Raw genomic sequence first — 24,349 nt, forward strand, 5'->3', positions numbered from 1 at the left:
TTCCTTTTAAGTCTCAAGTGCCCCATTCAGTGATGCAAGAAGAAGGTGTGTAATGGTTTATGGAAATTCCGCTGCTTTTCAAGTGGAGTCCTTGTAATATTAATGAAGCATTGAATTTAAGCATCCATCATGGTGCAGTTTGGTCTGGTACAGTACGGTCCAGTTTAGAACAGTAAAACCATCGGTCAGGCTTTCCTTTCAACTGAGAACAGTACTTGTACAGTACTGATGGCTGTGTCAGCGAGATACGTAGCGCTACGTTGCAAACCGGTGTGCCAACAACTAAACAACGAAATTGAGCGTGACACAGCAGACAACAAAGGAGGACATCCAGCAGCTCTTTTTTTCTGCTCGGTTTGTCTGAACAAGACGTCAAGCTTTGTATGAGAATAGATTTTACAGGTCGCAAGGGAGTGATGGTTCTCCATCGCCCCAATCAGCTGACTGTCAGGGGACTGTCTATGGAACGGTTGGGGTTGGTTATTTTGGTGCTATTCCTAAAGAAAGCGTGTACTTAACTGAACTGTTCCACTCAGTGGAAACACGGCATCAGAATATGCGCATAATAAACGGACAAATAAACCACTGTTAGACAGGCTCTTGATCTGTGCTGGATTATTCATGAAAGACGATTGTGTTATTTAAAAAAAAAAAGGAACCGCAACTATCTCCTTCATCTCAACATTTTTACCTCTTTCCTGAGAGGCCAACACTTGGCAGATGAAAAACACAAAGTGGAGAGTAGTTTTAAATGTAGGTGTTAGTGATCGGTAGATTATATCCTCAGTATAGTAGTACAATCCGAGTTTGTGTGTGTGTGCGTGTGTTGTTTGTGCGTCTGCACTGACACAAAAGGGTAGGAGGGCTCCCTGAAGGGAAGACCTCATACTCAGGCCTTTCCTGTCGATATTACTGCTACAAATCAGACCTCCCACACCGCTGAGGGCAGCAAATACTACACACAAGCACTCTCACTGACTCCATTGACTAAGGGAAAGTTTTATTACCAACCTCTGCCTGATAAAACTCCCCGTGCTACAGTTTGGACAGTTGGTTTGGAAGCCCTGTTTATCTCATATGTGCATGATGTGATTAAGTGCGCACATGAGTGCTTATACCTGTGTTTTGTTTATTTATTTTTAGTGTGTGTGTGTGTGTGTGTGTGTGTGCGCATGTGTTTGTTTTATAATAATGCATATGTGCTTGTGTGCGCTGCTTTGGCCTGTTTGCTCAGTTGGGGAAACAGATCGCACAATTATCTGGACAACTATGCAGCAACGGAGGGAAAAAAAACCCATACACATACATCAAGCTATTGACATTAACCCTTAGAACACAGAGCATTTAGGCTGCTTTTTCCATTACTATGTTAAAACGTAAATACAGAGGCTATAAAGGTGTATACTACATAGAGTGTCTCATATTCCTTCTTTCAGTGCAACCTTGGCAATCTCATTAAATTATTTATTTATTTATTAAAATTGTATTTGTTTGATTTAGCTTACTATCACATACTCAGAGCTTGAAACTGTAAAAACATTTATTCTGACACTGTAAACTTGAAGAAATGTATTATAACAGTGTCTAAAAAACATATAAAAAAACAAACATAATATAACTTAAAATTTCCAGCAAGATTTTTATATCAAGGCATACCATACCATACCAAGTAAAAATAAAAATGTGGAAATTCCTGTCTAGGATAGACAAATCACTGAGGGTTAACACAGTTTTGCCATTGCCATTATGCATTTCTAATGTTGTACATTACCATTTGTACAGTATTTTTAGAATGATTCAGTATGTCAAAAAACAATTTGAGGTTTCTATAATATTACATTACAAACATTCTACACTTTAACTACATCTCATAAACCAGGCGTCAGCTGTAACAGTGATAATAACGGCTGATCCCAGTGGATCAACAAAAGATCCACCGCTAAACCTGTGAGGTAGATGCAAAGGCTCTTAGTCATCACCATCCATCTGTTCTACATTCACCAGACCTTGATTTTCATCTCTTTCTCTCTCTCTCTCTCTCTGGCTTTATACACTCTAGACTGTGTCACTTAGAGACAGGAAGAAACAAAAAAGGTGTGACTGACAAACGGAGAGACAGTGAGAGACAGAAAGAGACCCATGAGACCCACTGAGTCCCTTCCCTCCTGCTCTGTTAATGTGACTGGACAGAGAGGGTGTCAGGCTGACTGATGTCACAGTCATGTCCATTTCATGTATTGCCCTCCAAGGTGTGAGGTTGGACACACCACATGATTGGACATAAATATATATATATATATATATATATATATATATATATATATATATATACACATATATGTATATATATAAGTATATATATAAGTATATATATATATATATATATATATATATATATATATATATATATATATATATATATATATACATATATAAGTTCAGTTTAGTTCAGTGCGTACAGTTAAAACCCACATTCACCCTTTTTTCCCACCCCGCTATCTACATCTAAAAATCTAGGGCTGCAATGCACTGAACTGAATGGTCTGTATTGTTCTATTGAGTTCAAAAATGAACACACACTCATGTGCATATTTCCACTCCCTGGTTACACAAACGCTTCCAACAGAATAATAAAGCCATTAATTAAACAGAATAATTCATTGGTCGAGGCACGTGTCAAATCACGGCTTGTTTGGCGACAGGCGCCTGAGACTTTAGTGTGCAGTTTTGTGTTTGTGTCACATCCAAAGAAACCTTTGATGAAAGAAGAAGAAATAAAATCCATGTTTCCTGGAATGGAAAGAGAAAAGAGGAGAGACCCCACTATGAACAGCTCAATCACTCCGGGTTATGTCAAGCCTATGTCAGCCTCACTGCTTCACCAGGCCTTGATCATTGGGGAGTAGTCTGTAGTCTGGTGGTGCAGCAGTCTTTCTTGAATTGATTTGGCTAAGTGGCAATTTATTTTAATTATCTAATGAATAGACTGGTTGAATGGATGGACGCAGGGTCGTTTGACTTGATCACGTTTAGAATGAAGCAATCAAGCCGAGTTTACTGGAGAGCAGTTCCCCAGTTGTAGTGAATCAAAGGGTGCACCCTGCTGGTTTTCCATTACTCAAAGAGAGAAGAGACACAGAGTATGTACACGGAATGACAGATAAAATAAATAAGTAGCAAAAGTTCAAGATGCAAAGACAGAGAGCCCAACAGTGATGTTTTCAGTCATGTCCAGACTTTTAAAGCCGCCTTTGACGGTCAGAGGGATTGTCTTGACTTGACTAACCGTCTCTTTCTTCTCATTCTTGTCCGTCGCTGGATTCAGTTTCATTTTCCGTTACATCAGCATCGACGGGCTCTTAGACATCAAGTTCAAGGACATTTCACGGCTCGTTCAAGGCCCAAACACAACATTGAGACACGGCTGGAGTGACCGTACTTTTACGTCACTTAGAATGTTTATGATGAGAATTAGCAATTAGAAGAGATGTGATGCAGACATTTCAAATCAAAATCACAATTTAAGTTAATATTTTCATTTTAAACTGGAAATCTATTATACAGCAAATATTCAACTGAAGAAAAAAAATGATATAGCAATGCAAATGCATGGAAAATTGGAATTCAATATTCCCTCCAAATCAGTCAGCCCTAATGCAGACTTTGTTCACTCTTTCCTTCTTCATCCCAGCACAGGCCTGGCATTTATCCAGCTGTTTTTTTTTTCTACACTGAAGTGTGCCTTCACATACCTGACATTCAGCTCACCCACTTAAGTAGCTGGTTAAGAAAAACAAATGATTTGCAGATAGACCATAGATAGACCATAATCTCTCTGATTGATATCAGCAGTTGTGCGACAGATCTCCTGCGGTTTGTTAAATGAATGAAATGAGATAACACTGAGACTGGAGCTTTTACATTTCGCAATATTTGCATCCATAAGAATAAAAACGATCAAACGTGCTTTCAGAATCTAGGGTTGAGTGGATGAGCTAAACAAAGGGGTTTGGAGTGGAGTTAGTGATCTGTGGAGCAGTAGGGGGAAGAGAAAAAAATCTCAGCTCTGTGAAAAGGGAAGGAGAGGAGAGAGAGACCAAAGAGTGAGCTGGAGAAAATAAGCAAAAGCCGAGTGGAGTGGCAGACTTCGCAGAGCAGATGGTTTAGCATTTTTGCCAAAGGCACTCCATACACACAAGAAAGGAGAGGGATGATGAGCTGAAACACTAACTACGCATCTGCACTTCCTCTCCACCAGCGCTTCAAAGGGGGTAGCGAGAGCTAAGAGGAAACCAGAGGAGTTTTGATGTGCTTCACCAGTGCCGGGCCGCATTCAGTAGCCTCAGCATTCAGATCAATCACAGTTGACATTTGGCATCAATCATTTCATGAGATGTTTTACCAATACGCTTTCTTTTGCAGTTTAACAAAAAAAACAAAAACAAAAAAACGCATTGCATATTCTTCAATTTCATGTCGAGCGGATGCACCGCGACTATGCAGAGTTTCACATGCAAGTTCAGCGTCTTCGGGAGCATTGCGAGCAGAAACTGTGAGACGATCCAAAAATCCTGCAATTGAGCTCGAGTGTGGGGGAAGTGCTTGACAGCCAATCTCCTTAGTGTCACTTCACCCTAAAAAGTACACTGTGGACAAACGCATGCAAATGCACGCGCAGGGAAGCCATGCGCTGCCTCGCTAAACGAATGGTGAATGATGGATGAGCGCGAGGCTTGGCAGTGTCGCCATCTGCTCCGATGTAGGACAGGGAGAGTGGAGAGCGTGCGGTTCATTGAGCTTCAAGCCCATTACGGCATTCATCTCACCTTCTGTATATGCTCCACTGACACCTGGATGGATGTGTGTGTGAAGTACAGTATACTGACTCAGTTTGGACCACTGCTACTCATATTGCCCACGATGATGATTTCAGATATGATCAAATCTGACCGCATTAGTCCATTGTCACCCCCAAATTGCTCCAAAATCAATTTACGTTTTCTCTTTTCTTTCTGGAAGTCCCTCAGCATCACAGTGTCACACAGTTGATGTTCGCTGACTCCTCTCCCACATGTGCCCCCTTAACTGCCTCACTCCATCTCTATTACATGACCTGCCATTCTTTCTTTTACACCACAGTGGTCACGCTAAACACAATTGCCATCGATCGCTTCGTTTTTTCCATTTTGTCTATATGTGAGAGTTTAGCCCCGCTGAGAGGAATCCCGGACGTCTGTCAGGTCTCTACAACACTAGCTGAGGAGAGGGAGGGAAAGGCTAACAGAATGAGATGGGCCGAAAAAAAGAGCAAAAAGCAAAGAGTCATTCTCGATGCAGTCATTATTATTTATTTTTTTTGTATTGTCCATTACATCTGGTCTCCATCATAGCTTTCACTCTCAAGCGACATGACATTTAAAATGTGGACGGCCATGAACCAACAGCGTCACACAAACACAGCAGTCATTTTGAATTATCTGTCCTGCTCATGTAGTGTGTGTGTGTGTGTGTGTGCGCGCGTGTGCATGTGCGTGTGTGTGTGTGCGATCATTCTCATCTCCTCACCACTGCACCTCCTCCTCCTCATGACTGGGAGGTTATCGAAAGAGTGTCATACCCAAAAACCAGCAGACAGCTTTGGCCTTTACAACAATGTGTCATGCTAATTAGAGACTGTGAGCATGTCACTGGACTTAAGTATCTGTGAGTGTGTGTGTGTGTTCTTGTATTTGTTACCTCTTCAGGACCTTTTGTGGCATTAACACTGACCTTCTCAAGAGTCCTCAAGGAGACCAAGACCTGGTCCTAACGAGGCGGAACCTTATTTATGAGGAACTGGTTATGTTTAGGGCCACAGGGTTGGCGTAGTGGTCAGCACTCTTGCCTTTGCAGCAAGAAGACCAGGGTTTGAGACCTGCACGGAACATGAGCCTTTCTGCATGTTTTTTTTGGTTCTGCATGGTTTTTGCGTGTTCTCCTCATGTGTCTGGGGGTCGATGTGGACTGGCGAACTGTCCGCCTATCCCCCTATGTCACCCCCGTGACCCTCATGTGGAGGATAAAGCGGTAGAAGATGGATGGTCAAGTTTTGGGCTAAGATTTGAATTATTTTAAGGTTAGCTTTTAAGTTAAGTTAAAGTTAGGGATAACACTTTGTTTAGACTGTTCAAATGAATGGAAGTCAGTGCAATGTCCTCAGAAGAAGCTGCACAAACCTGTGTGTGTGTAAGCTGTGACTGTTCACTGTGGTTTTAAAGCTCCTTTTGGACAGAAAACAACAAACGCTTGTTAAACACAAAGAAATTTCACACATCCGAGGTAATAGAAATAAAAAAATTGGGGTTAACAGTAATTTCGTGTCGTATCTCAAATTGTGTTTGCATGGTGGATGGACATAATACCCCCCCGCCCCATCTTTTTTTTTTTTCCAACATTCAATTCTTACAAAAAGGCATTAATGACTTTCGTTAGCAACACATGTAGTGTTTCCATTGACATGTTAAATTTAAGAGTTGCATGGAGAGACATGCAGAGAGTATGGAAGAGTGAGAGCTTTGTCGAGCTGCGAGAGTCTCTACGTTAAATAAACATTGACTCGCTTGTGGCCAACCTTGTGCAGTGTTATACTGAGGGTCAAACTGAGTGTTTCTTTTTGAGAGCACAGTTGTAAACTGCAAAAAAAAACTGTTTGGACAGAAAATGAAGAAGCACCAAGCAACTCAACAGAACCTGTTGTGCTAGGATCCATCAATATTTGTAGTGGCTCACTCTTGTCCAGGATTGTATAGAAGTACCTTCAAGTGACAGCCAATCCTCCTATAGGATAAGATGGGGTTCTTTGTCTCTCATCATAGAGTGTTTGAAAGTGTCAATAGCTGCCAGCAAATGAATCCTGTTGGAAAAGAAGACAATCATGTTTGAAACAATACAAAGTCATTGTTTTGGATGATATTTCAGGACGTACTCTGCCTCTCGCCCATTGTTTCATTTTTCCAGGTGAACAACACACTGGAATTGTGGGGCGTGCTCACCAAAGCTCAGGCAGATTGACATTGCCTTGTGCTCCTGCTCTTTGAGGGAGCCACACCAACGTTTTTTTCAGAGCCCATCGCAAGCAGCCGCTTTGTCTCATCTCGAAACCCGTGCTGGTGAAATAAAGGAAATTGCTGATGCTGTGTCAGAAGAATATAAACACCAAATAAAAGGGCATCGGGGGAAGAGGAGCGGGAGTCGTTTTCATCACAGGCGTCAGCGTTTGTGAATGTGAGCATTTCTATATTTAATCTACATGCATCAAAATGTATGAGAGTGGGAATGGACCTGGTGCAGAGTTACTAAAACGCCGTGGAGCTGCTTCAGCTGTCATATGCATATTTGATGGTCTGGATGTCTCAAGAGTGGGTTAGAGGTCAAATTTACACATGCTCTGCCTGGACTCTCTCTGCTGGCTCTCTGCCCACAACCTCGGGGCAGGAGAGGTGAGGAACGTAGCAAATGTAAGCAAAAGGAGGCGCTCAATCCAGAGTGAGGAAGACAGAGAAGTGGATAAAATCTATAGCTATGTCCCAATCGCATAGAAGGGGACATCTTACTTTGCTGCGCTGTGACGAATTGTGACAACATCCAGTCGGTGAATGCACAGTATATATGTACACTTAGCATTTGTGTCATTATGGTCAATGCATTTAATCTCCAACCTTTCTGCTAGCTGATGAACACCAGAAGCAGAAGGTGAATCCATGCAGTCTCTCTTTCCGTGTGTGTAGCACTCCTCTCTCTCCTGCCTCTCACATCCAAGATAATGTAGCTGAGCTCTTGTCTTTTGCTGTAATGTAAAGGGCAGCAGGGGGAAATTTAAGTATAACCTATATGAAATCCACTCAAGCTGATAGCAGCACAGTGCATGGTGAATAACGGTTCGCGGAGCTCGCAGTGCATGACTCACTTGATGAATTAATAAAACTACAAGAAGATGAAGAGGCGCTATATGGGCTGCAGGCAGCGAGGCCTGATTTTGTGAACTCATACTTTATAATCAGTGTTGCGTTGTGTGCGCACACCTGCTCTATATGCGTCCCATGTGTATGTGCATGTCACTGTATAGGCTGCTTAAGTGTTTTTGGGCAAACTTGTTTGCATTCTTGTCTGTATTTTTGTGTGACTGCTTCCAAGCAATAATCTCATTCAATATGGATGTCACTGAGTGCTCTGATTCCTGAGTAGAGGGGAGTGTGTGTGTGTGTGTGCAGGCATGGGCAGCAAAGAAAATCCACGGTAATGTTGTGCAAGTGTGAAAACGCACTGTCATTTCGCTCCTGAACTGTTGCAAATATTTGCCCGAGTCTGATCATGCACATATGCACTAAGCAGGCACAAGAATGAATCATATCCGACAGTTTTCTTTAGCCAGATATACATTTTGTACTTTAATATGTTTTGGGGAAAAAGATCTAACCCATCCAAAAACACACATCGTGTCAGGCCAACATGAAATGCTAGGCCTTCTGTGTATTCATAGGCTGCCGAGTATGAAAAATGGATCAGCCATATGTCATCATATTGGAAATCTATGGCATTTCAGTGTGTAATGGAAGAAGAAATTGCTCCATAATGTGAGTGACACATATGGAGAGAGTGTGAGCAACGGTGTGTCTTTGTGAGAGAACACTTCCCTCTGTGTTGGCACTTTTTTTTTCTTTCTTTTTCCCAAGGAGTTGCTGACAGTGTGTGGATGTTCTTGCTCAGTTTAATGAGCAGATCTCAAGATTAACACAGGCACATAATGAGAAACAGCATCACAGGTAGAGCGTGTGAGTGACAAAACAGTTGTTCAAGTTTTCAGGAGCCTGCTGATTCTTTTGCACATCAGAAACTCGTGTTTCCATAGCCTGTGTTTGGTCCGAAAGGCAAGCTGATCAGTTACCAGATCGCCACAGGAAGCGTCATCGCGTTTTCATACAAGAAAGTAGATTAAAGCCAAGCACCACCACCTCACTATTTATGAATTATTAATCCGACAACACTGCATTTAATGTGACCCAAGCTGACTGTGTAGCTCCATTAGTACATAGAGCTGAGTCACGTTTAGCAACACATACAATGTTTTGAAAGAAAGAATACATTGAATCTAAAAATGTTAAAACTGTGCATATCTGTGACATAAAAAAACAACACAATAGCAGCCCATTGGCTTCCTTTCAGTGATTCTTCCTTTATGAACATAATAAAGACAGACGGTGGGTGGAAACAAATCAGAAACACAGTCCGAAGAAGACATAGTTTCCATGTTACTAAGTAACAAAGTAGGAGCCACATGTAGCATCTGCCAGTGCAAACAGAAAATATGACCTTAATCAGCCTCTGCATAATAGCTGCACATAATTAAATAGCAAATGAAAGACTTACAGACTTAGGCTTTGGATTAGGTAAAGGAGCCGGGGAAAGGGTAGCGCAGGTACAGTTTCTCAGTCTGCTTTGCGATAAATATTACTACTAATTTTAGAATACCAGCAAATAATGTAAATATAGAGAAGAATACGCAATTAATTTAGAATGAAAATAGTGCACAAGGAAATACAAGGACCTTTGCATATTAAAATGGATTCTTCTTTCAGCTTCTCTCTTAATACATACATAAATGAATAAAGAACAGACAGTTTATTATTAGTCATTATCATTATTAGTAGTAGTAGGAGTAGTAGTAGATTTACTATCTTTCCTCTCAAACATGGTGCGAATCATGTTGCTTTTCCAAGTTGTGGCCTAACATTGACAGTAACAGTAACCCTTCTTTTAATCTGTGGAAACCAGTGAGATCAACAGCAGTTCAGTCGACGCGGATCCTGTGGCGACTGCTTTTACCAAACACTTTTAAACCAAACTTCATAATCTTTCCTAACTGAGCACACCCCGGGGTCTTAATGCACAGAGACTGATTCCTTTAGATCAGAGTGCACAGGGATTCCATGTTATCTCTTTATCGCTTAAGGGCTACAAGCTAAGCATGAAAGATGATATAGCATATAATTCCAAGGTGTGTAGATGAGTCTCAGTGAGAGTAACAATTAGTTAGCTCTCTTTTTACTCTTTGATTTTTGCTTTTTTGTTGTGATACTGGGAAATCCAAGTGACTTTCAGTTTGATTTTCTCCTCATTTGTGTCTTCTAATCTCACATAATCCCATGAGCGGACAGACAGTATACGGACAGATGTGCGGGCACTTAAGACAAACTAAAACAAACCCCCCTGACTTCCAAAACGCTGGTGTGTGTGTTATGAAGGACAAGGAGGTTAGAAAGGTTGGCAGAATGGAAACAGAAGGAAAGAAAGTAATGAAGAAGCTCTTCGGGAGAAACCGAGAGTTTGTGTGTGTGTGTTTTTGTGTTGGTCACAAATGTGTAGTAACCATCTTCACACAGAACAAGATAATGACCTCCCTGTAATGATGTGGTCACTCAGTGGCAACCACAGCCCGCAGCAGCCTCTCTGATGTTGACTAGATCACCACACACACACACATCAAGACTTTCACAGTCATGGCTGCCAATTAACGAGAGGTACAGGACGGTAGAGATGACAGCGAGGAAGAGTCGGAATTACGACATTCCTGAATGTTAAGACTCTTAGCACCGCTTTGCTCCCCACCACTAATTAGTGCAGTGAGTTGTCACTCACTTTTCCTTTCGCCCTCTGCTGAGTGTGTAGGCCTTTATGACATTTTCAGTGCGATTCTGGTGCTTGCAGATTCCTCGTCCTAATTGGTTTGAATGTAGAAGTCGTCGTCAAAAAAAATGGATGTTTAAATCCAGGTGCTTTTTCTTGCAGTGGTGTTTTACATCACTTAACTGGTGTGTGCAAAAAGGAGGGCATTTATTTTGCCTGGGGCCTCCACACACGCATCAACAGACCTAGCGACCGTGGGAGGAAAACGGAGGTCCTGCTCATTGGATGTTTCGGTACCTCCGTGTCGTCATGCATGCGTGGTGGACCGATTGTCCACAGGTAATGTGGGTGTGGGTGTGTGTATGTACATGTGCAGCCGAGACTCATGGCAGCAGTGACAGTGCTGGCCTTTAGCAAAGCTCCATGAGATGGAGTGTTTATTCATGCTCGCCGATAAAGTGAATCTTTAATCTGTAAATGTAACGCATAAACCCAAAATGACACCAGGTGTGTGTGTGTGTGTGTGTGTGTGTGTTTGTCACTATCTCCTGTCTCCCCCACTTAAAGGTCACAGGATCGTCTTTTTGTTCAATAGCTTTTTGTAAATACCCACGTCACACACCCCAGTTTAAATCAAGATTGACTGCTCAGACAGAAAATATACATAAACAATTAATTTTAATATAATTATACTCCAATTAGAACTATGAAACTAAGCACTTTATGTAGGAATATGCAAATTGCAGGTGAGGCTGCCAGTCCTTGACCAATGTTACTCCCAGTGGTTGTGCTACTGCACATCGGTTGATGCATATTTTAAGATAAACTCCTGCTCCTTGTTTATCATCACTCTCTTACCGTCGGTCTCTTTTTTTCCCCCTTAAATGAGAAAGATTAATCAAGTGTAAATAACGAGGACAGCTCAGCAGGTACAGGCAAATAAAAAAAGATATATTTCCTCTCTGTGTTTTGATGCTTTGCTTCCTCCCTGTTACTCAACATTGTAATGAGGCTGTTTGATGGCGCACTATTTGATGATGTGGCCTCTTCATGTACAGTGTCTGACCACAGTGTCTGCTGTGCGCTTCTTTGAGCGGCCGAGTCTTAGACCTAATTAGCACCTCTGCATGCAAATAGACTCCAACGTGCACGCACATGTGCACAAAAGCCGCCACGTACTCACACTGTGCAGTTAGACAAATTAGACTGTCACAGACACACGTGCACACGCCGGAGAGGTGAAGCTAATTTGCCCGAACAGACCTGAGTAAAAGGAATAATGAGGCTTTGATGACTTCACTTGAAGCGGCTTGCTCCACCATGACATCATCTGTGACCTCAACATGACCCCCATATACACTCTGCTGTGATTCATTCAGTCATCTCCCCCTGTGGAAAATCATACCTGTGATAGGCTGAAATCTCCTGAGCCAGATGGAGTTAAAGGTCAAAAACCTTTAACTCCATCTGTTCATCCAAAGTTGCCATTTGTTTCACATTGTGAGTTAGGGTCTGGGACAGAGAGGTAAGCAGAGGAAAGGCTCCTTCAGGTGCATTTGGATGAAATGAGATGTGTAGAAGTGTAAAAACGCTGAATGGCTGTTGAAAGATAGCTTTGATATTCTTTCCTCCTAGAGCTGAGGAACAAATGGAGCCAACATGGAGGTTCCTTTTTGCAAAAATAACCAATTAGTGGAAATATAAGTGCGCTCTCTTGCACTGTAAAAAAAAGTGAATCCTTTCATTTGACTAAACTGTCATTTACAAAAGTTATAGGTTGAAATTGTTTTACACTAATATTCATGGCCTCAAACTAAAAAGAACTCAATATGAACTCATATTGATCTAAATTTTCAGATAATGCTAATTTTATTTTCCATCTATCTTTGTTATCATAAAAACTCTACTGTAACTATTACCTCTGAGTGCATACCTCTGTCAAGGTGAACCACTTATCTGCGCCAAATTGTACAAACCATAATATCTGACGTGGGTGAGGTCAGTGAGATATTGTTGTTGACCTGCAGGTGACCTTGTGATTGGCAGCCGATGACGTGGTTCAGGATGATGCCTCAGCCTCAGCTGTGTCCCTTGTGTCATATTACCAATAGTCTACCACTAATGGACATCCTTTTAATCACCTTGAGATTTCCTCTCTTTGAGCATCTAACCGCACACAAACTCTAGTACATGCATTTATACACACACACACTAGTGCAAAACAGCATACATCATTTATTCCTGTAATCAATGCACCGCCAGTACATTTGTCTAATGGTCCATATGCTGCATTTGCAACCATGGAATCAGGTTTTGGGTGAAGGTGCGTTTAGCAAAAAATCACATAAAGCGAATCCCACATGCTTACATATGTTCGAACACCCACGCCTACATGGAATCTTTTGCAAGTCTGTCTGAGAATAATGAGAACTAAAGTGGTTGTTTGGATGCTCCGGGGCACTGTAGCTGCTGCTATATTCACCAGCAACAGTGGAATGAATGAATTAATCATAACTTAAGTCATTCTCCAAATTGCCCGCTTGTGACAAATAAGGGGCTGCGTTGAACTCAGCAAATTTGTTTTCAGGTCACTGGTCTTGCCTGGATTTACTCTATTGTTCCTCATCACCCTCTTCTCGTGTCCTAGGAGAGCAGAGCAATTTACAGAAAATAGGGAAAGGAAAGCGGAAAAGCAGTGTTAGAAGGTAAGAAGGGGAGAGAACTGTAGCAATGCTTTGAAAAATGGTGAGCTGTCATGTGAGTGCTGAGGAAGGAGCTGGACCCTTAAGTGTTTTGCCTTGACCACAGAGAATATGTGTATATGTGTGTAAGCATGCACACAAATATTCATGACCGTGAAGCAAAGCACAGCTGTGTCAGAGCACAGATGTGAAGAACAGCAGCACATGGTTCACTTGTAAGAAACCCGGTGAAGCAGCAAGAATAAGTTTGTCCCATTTTCTTCTGCTTAAGCTTGTCACTTCTCTGCTCCATGTCAGCCTTTCCCCACCCCGTGTCCCTCCCTTACACATTTTCTTTTACCCACATTCACCCACCTCTGTGCCCATCTCTCCATTCACCTCCTCTTTCCATCACAGCTTTTACTGCCTGTGAGTCCTGTGTGACGCTCCGTGCTGGATTAAGACCACCGTGTCACAAGCACCTCACTCTGCTGTGCAGTGCAACACAAGGGAGGGAGGAGGGTGAGTGTATTTAGCATCCAGGCTCTTGTCTGTGTGTCTCCACTTAGAGTGCACACACTTTGGCCTGCTGCTCACAGTGTGCGTGGACAGAATCTGGGAAGGTGGGAAGAGCGGTCCTCATGTTGAGAGAGGGCATGTGGAGGCCAGCGGTGTCATTCAGAGAGTTCGAAAACATCACAAGTAGTCCACTGTAGAACAGGATGTACTTTAATGCACAGAACAAATATGTTTCTGACAGTATTTGTTCATAAAAATTGTATTAAACTACAAATTCATAGTTTGTTTGCTTCCTCACAAACAACTACATGTGAGGACTGCAGGAACTGTGATGGGTTAGCATTAGTTGTTGTGTTCTCAGTTATCTCCTTAAGCCGTGATGTGGTGAAAATAAGTACAGCTAAGCAATGTTGCTGAGGGGAATGACAACTGTGTATTTTCATGGCTGTGTGACCCTTCTCGCGCTCATGTTTTCAAATTGCCATTTCATCCTTTATTATTGCAATAAAATCCAAATATTGGTGATGGCCACTTGTATTAAACTGCGCTGAAATCAGGTTGTGTAACGACCGGAGAAAGACGTAGACTCAAAAGCCGGATGCTCAGATGCCCGTTATGGAAAGTAATTGTCGTTTATTGGTAGAAAAAAAAAAAGGTTGAGCACACAGGCAGACAGTCGAGATAAGCAGGTACAAAAAAAACTCAAAACTAAAGGAAGAGTCAAAGAAAACGACACGTGCCATATTCAGAAGACTAATGCTGAGGTCACGCGACACATTTTAAGCTCTATTATCCCAGACACCAGTGTTTGTTCACAGTGATAACGAGACCCACTCCACGCTCCATGGGCCCTCTCAGCTGTGATGGCTGCCTGGGCCAAGTACCACCTTGTAATCCGTCATGCCTGTTGGTCACATCATGGCATGAATTTATGGTTCTGTGATCACCTCATTTGACATCGCGACCGTCATAACGATCGCGTATAGCCTGGAGCTCATTCTGGTCGAGGGAAGACTAAATTACTGCAGGTGTGGCTAATGGAACACAGGTGAGAGTAATCAGGGCAGGGCATGTCGTCAAACATGTGGGAGTGGATGACAAAGGAGGTAAGCAGATTGGCTTCTCCCTCTCATGGGATCACAATTGACATATTTCATTTGGCAAAGATTTGGAGACGCAACCCACAGGCTTCGAACCAGTTACTCTCTGGTTACAAGCCAAGCTCCCCTTCCTTTTAGGCCATGGGCAGCCAGGACAGGCATTTCCATCCATCCATCCATCCATCTTCTACCACTTTATCCTCCACATGAGGGTTGCAGAGGGAGCTGTGCCAATCTCTGCTGACACAGGGCGAGCGGCCGGGCACACACTGGACAGTTTGCCAGTCCATCACAGGGCCACATATAGACAAGCAAACCATCCACTCTCACATTCACACTTATGGTCAATTACTTTTTCCTATTTACCTAATTCCCATATTGCATGTTTTGGACTGTGGGAGGAAGCCGGAGAACCTGGAGAAAACCCACGCGCACACAGGGAGAACATGCAAACTCCTTGCAGAAAGACCTTTGTTTTGCAAACCCGGGTCTTCTTGCTGCAAAGGCACGGGTGCTAACCAACTGTGTGGCCCAGCACACAAATATTAGTTTCAAAGTGGAATGCTACAAAATTTACAAATTGCAGCAATGCATCAGAACCCCTTTTTGTTCGTAACAGGTATAACTCCATCAGAGTTTATTACTACTAGCGGTGCTTTGTCCTTAAAACTTTTCCCGCAAAGCATCTTTCTTTTATTACCTTTTGTCACCCAACTGCTATGTGCATCTAATTTAATAGACCACCAGGGAAGAGTCAGTATCGCCTCTTGCCTTTGTCGCTGCTCTCGTCATCTCTTCTTTCCTCCCCTTCCCTCTCTGAGATAAAAGCCTGACCCATGCAGTCTCTAAAGCTCTGTCATCTTAGTTGCAGCTTAATCGCGCTCCCTTCAGCTGGCGGGGTGCCTTTAAGACTCCACACTATACAGTACCTGAGCTCCTTGAGATGTTATTAGCCTGAGTCTTACAATATGTACGGGTGATAGTCATGGGGTCCTACTCGAAGAAATGCTTTGCTGGTGTTCAGAGGTTTTCACGCAATTTCATGGAAAAGCAAATCACAGCCATATATACTGTAGCAGCCATATATCCCGTTATCCCCTACTTCTGTTAAGCTAATGGAAATCCCCTATAGGATGTTGCCGGAGATGGAGTCAGTGTTCTGTTAATAGCATCTAATTGGAATTGGCTGGTGTTGAAGTTGCTTAGTTTGTTTGAAACTAATCCTTTGGAATCCCTAAGACATTATTAAGAATATACATGGATGTGCCCTAAATGTAGAGCAGTGGTTTAGAAGTGGAACTAAGTCGTTACACTCTTTGGGTTAAGCAGTTTCCCCCGTACTCGAGAATAAAGTCTATGCATTTGACAAATAACACATCAGTCACAGCTTTGACTTCAGGTGCTGCTTTTATATTTGTACAAGGAGGAATATTAACACGTTCAAATTACAGCGTTTTATCAGCTCAGCTCCTGAAGGTTATAAGGAATTGACATGGCTGATAGACCTTAAATCTCATTTCAACACTCTTCCTATTCAGCGTCAGATGAAGCGATAGCACTTAAATCAAATAAAGAAGATGAGTGTAATTTACATTTTGGAATTGTTATAGGCTGTTGTGGTGCCAAAGATGAAAGTCTTGAAAAATGAAGACTAAATCAGGATTAAACAAAGGACTCCAAGAGCCATGTAGGGTAAAGATAAATAAGTCTAAGGGAACAGTAAGAGGTAAAGGACAGGAAACAATAAACAGAAAATACTCCAAAGTACTTTCACTGAGGGAACACAAGACAAAAAGCATGAATTGACAGAGAGTTGGGGGAAGCCCATGCAAAAACTGTTTACACAAGAGAGGCAGGGATAATTGAACACGGGTCAACACACCAGGGCAGACAATCAAAGCAGTGGTGAACAGGCCAAAAACAGGAAGCAAAATCATAGCCAGATACACAAGGAAGAAACTACAAAGTAAAACAGGAAGCTAACAAAACTACAACATAATATATAAATAAACCAACACGCTGAACAACTAAAAAATGGGAAGACTGTGAAAGAGCAGAAAACGAATAAACCGAGAACCAAATTTACCTCAGCAAAAAAGTACAAACGGAATAATTCAATATTTCACAATGTTCTTGGATCCTGAAAGCTCTGGTGTGCCGTTAGTTGTGTGTTTTTCTGTAATTTCATACACTATCAGTGGCTGAATCAGAGCACGGCGTTTCGATTTTCAAAACTGTTAAATAATAATGGAACTATTGGCAATTAAGAGGGCCAATGATGTCTACTGGTCAAATCAAAAAAATCAAAAATCCATTGTTTTTGAACTGTACGTCAATTATCCAGATCCAACTGATAAGGGCATGCACCTCGGACTCAGACCCACAGACAGATTTCCATGTGCGTCCAACACTGTTTGCATGATGTGTTTTTAATGAGCACAGGCGCATTATTTTCACAGCCATGTTTTCTTTGATTCAGGACATAGACAGTTATGATAATCATATGCCAGTTGCAAACCAGATTCACTCAGCAGTTGCAAAGTTGCAAAGTTCTGACATTTATTCACAGAGGAACGGACACATTTGTCATTATTTTCTTTTTTGCTTTACATCATTATTTGTCATCGGTAGATGTTGCCCGTCTTTGTTTTGCTATGTGAGTTTCGCTCTGTGGGTTAACTGGCTGTGATCGGCTTACCTGACATTTCATCTGCTGTCTGGGTTTTTCTGAGCTGCCTGTGATGTTTACATAGACTGTCAAGGGATAGAAGTGATAGAAAGCACTACCGCACATATACACTCAGGTTAATATAAGCCTGCTTTTGAATCACTGTCAACTGCAGTGACCTCTATGCATGGAAGTGCAGGGATTGCCATAGATTGCTGTGACACCGTAGACACTGAAATGTAAAGCCCAGAAAGTAAGACTGAAGTAGTAGTTTGTCACCGGGGGCTTCCTTGGTTGCAAAATGAGCAAAATGAGCCTAATTCTCAGACGATTTGACTGGACACCAGTGTGATTGATAAATGGTTTTGTCCAGTAGACGCATTGTTGCAGGTGACATCTCTGAACGTCTGCTTGCAAAAACCATCATGCCATTCAAATTGTGTATCTTGAGTTCATTTTGCAGCTGGACGACCACATACGGTTTTTATTCTCAGTGTGACATAGACTGTCACAGTGGCCAAAGCTAACCGTGTCCCACCCTGGTGTCATACCTGGCCTCGCTGCTCGGCCCTGTGGGGACTCCATAGTGCATGTCTTCCCCTGATCAATGCCTCTTACTGCAGTCTCTTCTTAGAGAGGGACAATGAAGAGAGTAAGAGAAAGTGAGTCAATAGAGAAGGGGACTATCAAATATTGATTATATTTGCATAAATAGCCACAGTTGTTTAAAGCCCTGCATGACCTCACATGCTAGCTTTGCTCTCTCCGGGCATGTGTGGGGAGGAAAAACAAAGAGAGGCAGAATGGGAAAGGAAAGAAGTGATTAGAGTCAAGAGGAGGCATGGATCTCCCGCATTGCGACACGGAGGAGGCCTCTCAATCAAGCCATCCCAAAGGCTATGCCACTTTTTGTTCACTTTATAATTTCCTCCAATTATTGCCCCACTAGTGAGCCCACTGTAGTACGGTGGACAGAACATAATGATGCTTTTCTGTTGAGTCGTTCATTAGTACAATTGGTTGGATGAAACACCCCTGAAGGTGGAGCAGTCACTTCACTTGTGGTCTTAATCGGCGGTGGCACTTGATAAACATGGCCTTTGAAACTGGGCAAGCTGCTGTGTGGAGTGCAGGGAGAAAAGCAGTGAAAAAGAACTGCTTTACGTCTCTCCTACCTACCTGGTACCCCTTCATTCCTATATCTCTGCAGTTTGCATCCAGTCAAGTCATGGCCCTCAAGCAGTGACGTGACCACCGACCCTACGTGTACACAGATAGTGGCATATTAATGGTTTATAAAAGTTGCTCCAGAGAATGAGTGTGCAAGATTGCATGACTGTATGTGTGCGGGATATACATTCGGAAAAGTCTCAGGGATGGTTTTTAGGATTTGCTGTTTACACTGCAGTGTCACAAGTTCAGCAGAGGAGAACTTTGAGTCCCATGTTTGTTGCCAAAGAACAGAGTGTCCGAATAAATTTGCTCTTCCAGCTACACCAAGAGAAAAAACTCTCTTTTATTAAAGTCACACACACTCACACGGTCGCTGCCATCATTACTGCACAAGCAGTAGTGCGTGTATACCTGCAAAACTATCTGCGTGCATTGCACTATATATAGCCTATGATACACATATGAGAGGCCTCACCTTGTGTTTGTATGAGTGCGTATCTGCTTATGGTCGAGTGAGCAGAGCTGATCAGTGTCCATGCTGAGGGCTTTGTCACAGCTGACCTATATTAGATGAAAGCAGCTGGATCAGTGGCCCGCAGGGACAGCAAAAGAGTTGTGTTCTAATTATCTCTGCAGCTAGCTAGCAACACTTCACACCCGCTCACACGTACTCACACAAAGACACACACACTTTCTGGCAAATCAATGGGTGCCAGTGAGAGCATCTGTCGTGCTCGGCTTGACGAAAGACAGAGGCGGATCGTGTGATTGGCAGCGGTACGGCACCTCGCGCCACACAATGCATATTAAAGCCCTTTTGTGATCATCATGGACTATGCCCTTCTGCCCCCCACACCCCCCCACACCCCGATCCCACACGACACAAGTCTATTGGACTTGGAGAAATAAAATTACCAGGTGATACGCTGCTGAAATGAAATCAGCCTCTCGTTGTGACATTTGGGAATTGTAGGAAAGCATCCAGTCAACTTGTCAGCGGCTCCTCACATGGGTTGACGCAGTAAATGTAGTCTGGTATATTAGCTGCTGTTGCCAAGGAGCCTCAAACACACGCTGAGGGGATATGTTAGCGGTAATGAGGCATAGAAAGACGGCAAGGAGAAAAAAAAAAAAGCCCGGGGAGCTAATGCTAGTAGCTAATAGTAATCACTGGACTAATGCTAATGCTAATGGAAGGGTAATCAAGTGTACGGAACCCTGTGGCATCCCTCAATGTGATGTGGCTATCAACTCTTAGCATGCCACTTCTATTTTGTCTCCATTTGGACGAACATGGGTATACGTGCACCATCAGGTGACACAGTCAGAGTTATGAGTCCCTAATTTTGTGTTTTAAAATCAAGGGGATTTCACACGTTCTGCAACCTTTAGAAAGTAATTGGACACAGCACACACTCAATTAAGCTGTTAGGCTCTTAGTCATCCCCTCCTCTTTCTTCCTCTGTTTTCTTCCTTCTACCCAATTCTTTATTTGCATTGCTCTTTTCTCTCTCTCTCTCTCTCTCTCTTCTCTCTTCTCTCACAGTCTTCACTCCATCCATTTGTGGCTTCGGGGCCTAGTGCTACAAGCAGGGAAGCTGTGACAGTCATGGGAGCTTCTTGTTTTGGGACCAACAATCGTAATTGCACATGTTCCACCGCAGTGCATCTTCAGGCACTGCCATGCAGGGACCCATTTATGGGTCGGTGCTTATGAGGAGGGCTGCTTTTCCCATGACAGTGGGATCGAGGCACAAGAGATCAAAGACAAAAACAGAACTGAATGCCCCTGTGATTGGGTTTGCAGCTCATCTGAGGGTTTTGCAGTTTGAGATTTCACCTGATGTTTTTTTTTCCCTTGTTTTCTTTGTATTTTGCAGAGGAACCAAGAGCAAGTTATTTAACTGACCGTTTCTATCCGAAGTGATGGAGCACCATTTCCTGATGACACCGTGGTAAGTAGCGAGTATATGCATGCGTGTGCACACATCACACAGTGTGTGTAATTCCTGTAATGTACTCTCACATGTAAATCCCACTGCTGTCTTCTGTGCGTCCTTGAAATCCATCTCCAGGAGGAGTACGTAAGAGTTCCCAGTGGAACCTCTCAAGGATTAAGCCATGTCAGTGAAGCAGCTCTAAGAAAGTGGGGATCAGAAGCACGCCACTCAAACCTTTCCTCTTTGCACAGCTTGTAGCTTCTTGTGTCTGGTCTCACACGTTTATGGCAGAAAACTCCACACAGCAGTTTGAGTTTTCCCTACTCTGTGTGGGTCCAGTGTTTTTTCAAAAGGTCACAGGGTGCACTGTTAGTTTCATGGGAACATCACTGTCACAAATGTGGCCTTATACCCTGGAAAAACAAATCAAGATATTGATTGATAAAGACAGGAGAGAAAAATGTCAGATGAGTGCTGGCTGGCACAGTAGTTAAGTAAAAAATAGCAGGCAGAGCCACCTGATTGGGCTGGCCTGAGGTTGTACTACTATTCTTAGCTGCAGTCTCCTCCTCTTCCTCACTCTCTCCTCCCTCTCCCTCCCCACCTCCGTGCTTCTGAGTCTTTTGTTACCACACTGACGTCAGTTCTCTTCATCAGTCCATCTGGAGTCTGGTTGCACCCTGGATCTATCTACTGTCCTTCTCTAATTGGATAAAACCACTCAACTGTCCTCCATCCGTCTCTCTCCCATCCCATTGTTCATTTTATTTATTTACTGTATCTTCTCTGTTCGCCGTCAACACCTTTCCTCAAATCAGTCATGCATTCCTCTCTTTTTTATATAGTTGAGCTCTGAAGCTTCCACTTTATTATAGCGAGAGATTCAAATATTGTTGTAAGAACTGGAGAACCTCTGTAGTCATTGTTGCCACAGTGATGAGTCATGCCTGTTGTTGCTGTTAGGGTGAGGGCAGGACACTGTAATTCACTATACGCAGGTGGCTAGAACACAACAAGGTGTCCAAGTATAAGAAAATCATAGAGGTGGAGGTGACAAATGAAGTTCACTCTGCAGTTAACCCGTTTCTGTAGGGAGACTCTTCAGTGTCAGTCGTCAAACTCATACCAACCTCAATTTGTCTGTAGTTCAACTCATCAGTGAAGCATGGTGAGGTATTGTTGCTATAGTTACATACTATTTAATGGCATGGATCTAGTGAGACATTTCAGAGAAAGGCCTGCAAGATGATAAATAATCATACAAAATTAAAAAATATACGCTCACCCACTTTATGAGCAATAGTCAGTGAATGCAAATATCTAATTAGCTCGTGATGGGAATAACGGCGTTCAAATAAATGTAGTTACCGTTATTGGCGATGTGGTGCGTTACTATAATTAGGCTCAATGAAGCTGTTTTCTTCTGACACAGGAGCTGCAAAGTTTTTTTTCTTTATTTTCTTTAGTGAGGTGGATGGGTTAACCGCACATAAGTCTGGATGATTAATTAAGGTAGAGTAAAATGTCATGGTAAGCCAATCAGAGGCAGAGTTGGGCGGGTGTTCACACACACACACACACACACACACACACACACAGTCGTACAACCAAGAGACGCACACAACGATGGCGAGTCCAGCGAATTCAAAGGGAGCGGTGTTAAACTGGAACTACAGATATTCCTTTTCTCTGATTGAGCTAAATGTGGAATGTACTGTACATTATGCCCAGGAACATAGTGTTTCTCCACATCGTCTTATCTGTGCCTCTCATCGTCACACACTTCCACAACCAGTGGCCAAGGACACTGATGTTCATGATAACATCTACGCTAATGCATTACATGTGATAGGTGTCTTGTATCGCATTGTCCCACAGTGACATTGGGATAGTGTAGATTAGTGTACAACGGTTTCTGTTAATGATATATTTTATTAAGTGCCCATTTCATTCATTAAACATATTTCATATTCAGGTAGTGATGTTTCCAACACTGCCAATCACATGGAAACAGTTTGGTGCCATGTGGTGCAAATCTAATGTATTCTAAGCTGAGTGTGGTTGTGATGCGGTTTGATCCTGAAATGTTTCAAATAGATGTAACTGTAGTGGAGAGAAAGATTGAGTGTTTTCTTTTATTATTATTATTATTATTATTAGTAGTAGTAGTAGTAGTATCATTATAATAGCACTTAGTTTATGCCACCAGTTACAAAAATTAAAGTGTTGATCCGAACTATGTTTGAGTGCTTGAGTAATAGTGCTGCAGCCCGTGCAGTTATAAAAAATTGCAAAGGTAAATTGCAGCACCAAAAGCTGCAATTTAGCTTTCAATACAAGAAAAATGCTTTTAAAAATGCTTAGTAGGAACATAGCACATAATGGGAATATCATCAGTTTGTTGTATTGCAGATACAATCACAATATTGTCCACCACATGCACAATGTGACTTGTGCAGCCACAATCCAAATATGGTTTTAAAAGCCCTGCACACTCTGAATCATTATTCTAAAGTTCTAACCAAACATTGACTGAAAGACGAGTTAATCACTGTCTTGTCAAAAATTGACATGAGCAGCGCAAACACAAAGCCTGTATGTTGTCAGGAACGGCCTCAGCAACGGAGGCTGCTGCTGCTACAAGGGTTTTTTTTTGTGCATGCATATATACAGTATGAATTAAGAGTACAGTTGATGATGAACACAGTTGGCATTTGTCAAACATAATAGCTGTATTTCACTTTTTACAAACAAGCGGCGCACTCTTTCAGAATGAGGTTAAACTCTGATGACAAGAAAAACACCACAGCGTGTCGTTAATTTACATTTTGCAGCAACCTGAATAAATAACTGGAGAAACGCACGAGCTTCCACAGTCTTTGCCATGTTTACAGCCGTTATTTTCCTCCCCTCCCTGAAGTACCACTTGTTAATGTGTGTATTCGGTATGTGTGTGTCCGTGGTGGATCTCTACATGTTTGCCCGCAGTCAGCATGCAGTTTCTGGGAGAGTAAAACTTAAAAAAAAAAGCAGCTTTTTGTAGCACTAAATGACGGCATCTCATTATGAGGCACAATGGGGGAGTGTGTCGTCGCGGTTGTGTAGCTGTGAAGAAGCGGCCGTAGCAGAACAGGTTATCAATTGTGTTCCTTGATTGTCTGCAGTGCAGCTTATCAGCAGCAGATTAGAGAATTGGGCCGAGAATCGTTTTCTTCTCTGTAGCAGTCCAACATTCCGTCTCTCTAACATGAGGCTGGAATAGAATCATGTCATTAACTTTCCTCTTTTAATTTGGTACAAATCAAAATTAATTTTTTTGTCACTTTTCATACAGGATTATGTTACTCACATAGAAAATGTACTACTTCATCTCTGAGCTGCACAGAAGGGGGGGGGCAATTTGTCACTGTCCAAACCCGCTGTGCATTATTGACAGGAAAATGGACACAATAAGAAAAAAGAAATAACAAAAAAGCATGTAATAAATGTTCGCTCTTTTGTGCCACGGGGCAACTGTGGACTTTAGAAGACCAGACTGTATTGCTGTACAGTTCAGAGGTAAAGAAAACTGGATGCTAACATGCTAAAATGAAGAAAATGATAAAT

General features: G+C 42.4%; 1 protein-coding gene across 2 annotated transcripts in view; it reads left to right on the forward strand.

Moving 5' to 3' along the window:
- Positions 1-24,349, forward strand: part of dlgap3 (discs, large (Drosophila) homolog-associated protein 3) — a 103,393-nt gene that overhangs the window by 34,980 nt on the left and 44,064 nt on the right. For both annotated transcript variants that reach the window (XM_044052686.1, XM_044052687.1), the window contains exon 2: positions 20,684-20,758. The gene's annotated coding sequence lies outside the window, so the exon portion shown is untranslated. The remainder of the gene's footprint in view (positions 1-20,683; positions 20,759-24,349) is intronic.

This window comes from Solea senegalensis, linkage group LG20 (genome assembly GCF_019176455.1).
Source record: "Solea senegalensis isolate Sse05_10M linkage group LG20, IFAPA_SoseM_1, whole genome shotgun sequence".
Classification (NCBI taxonomy): Eukaryota; Metazoa; Chordata; class Actinopteri; order Pleuronectiformes; family Soleidae; genus Solea; species Solea senegalensis.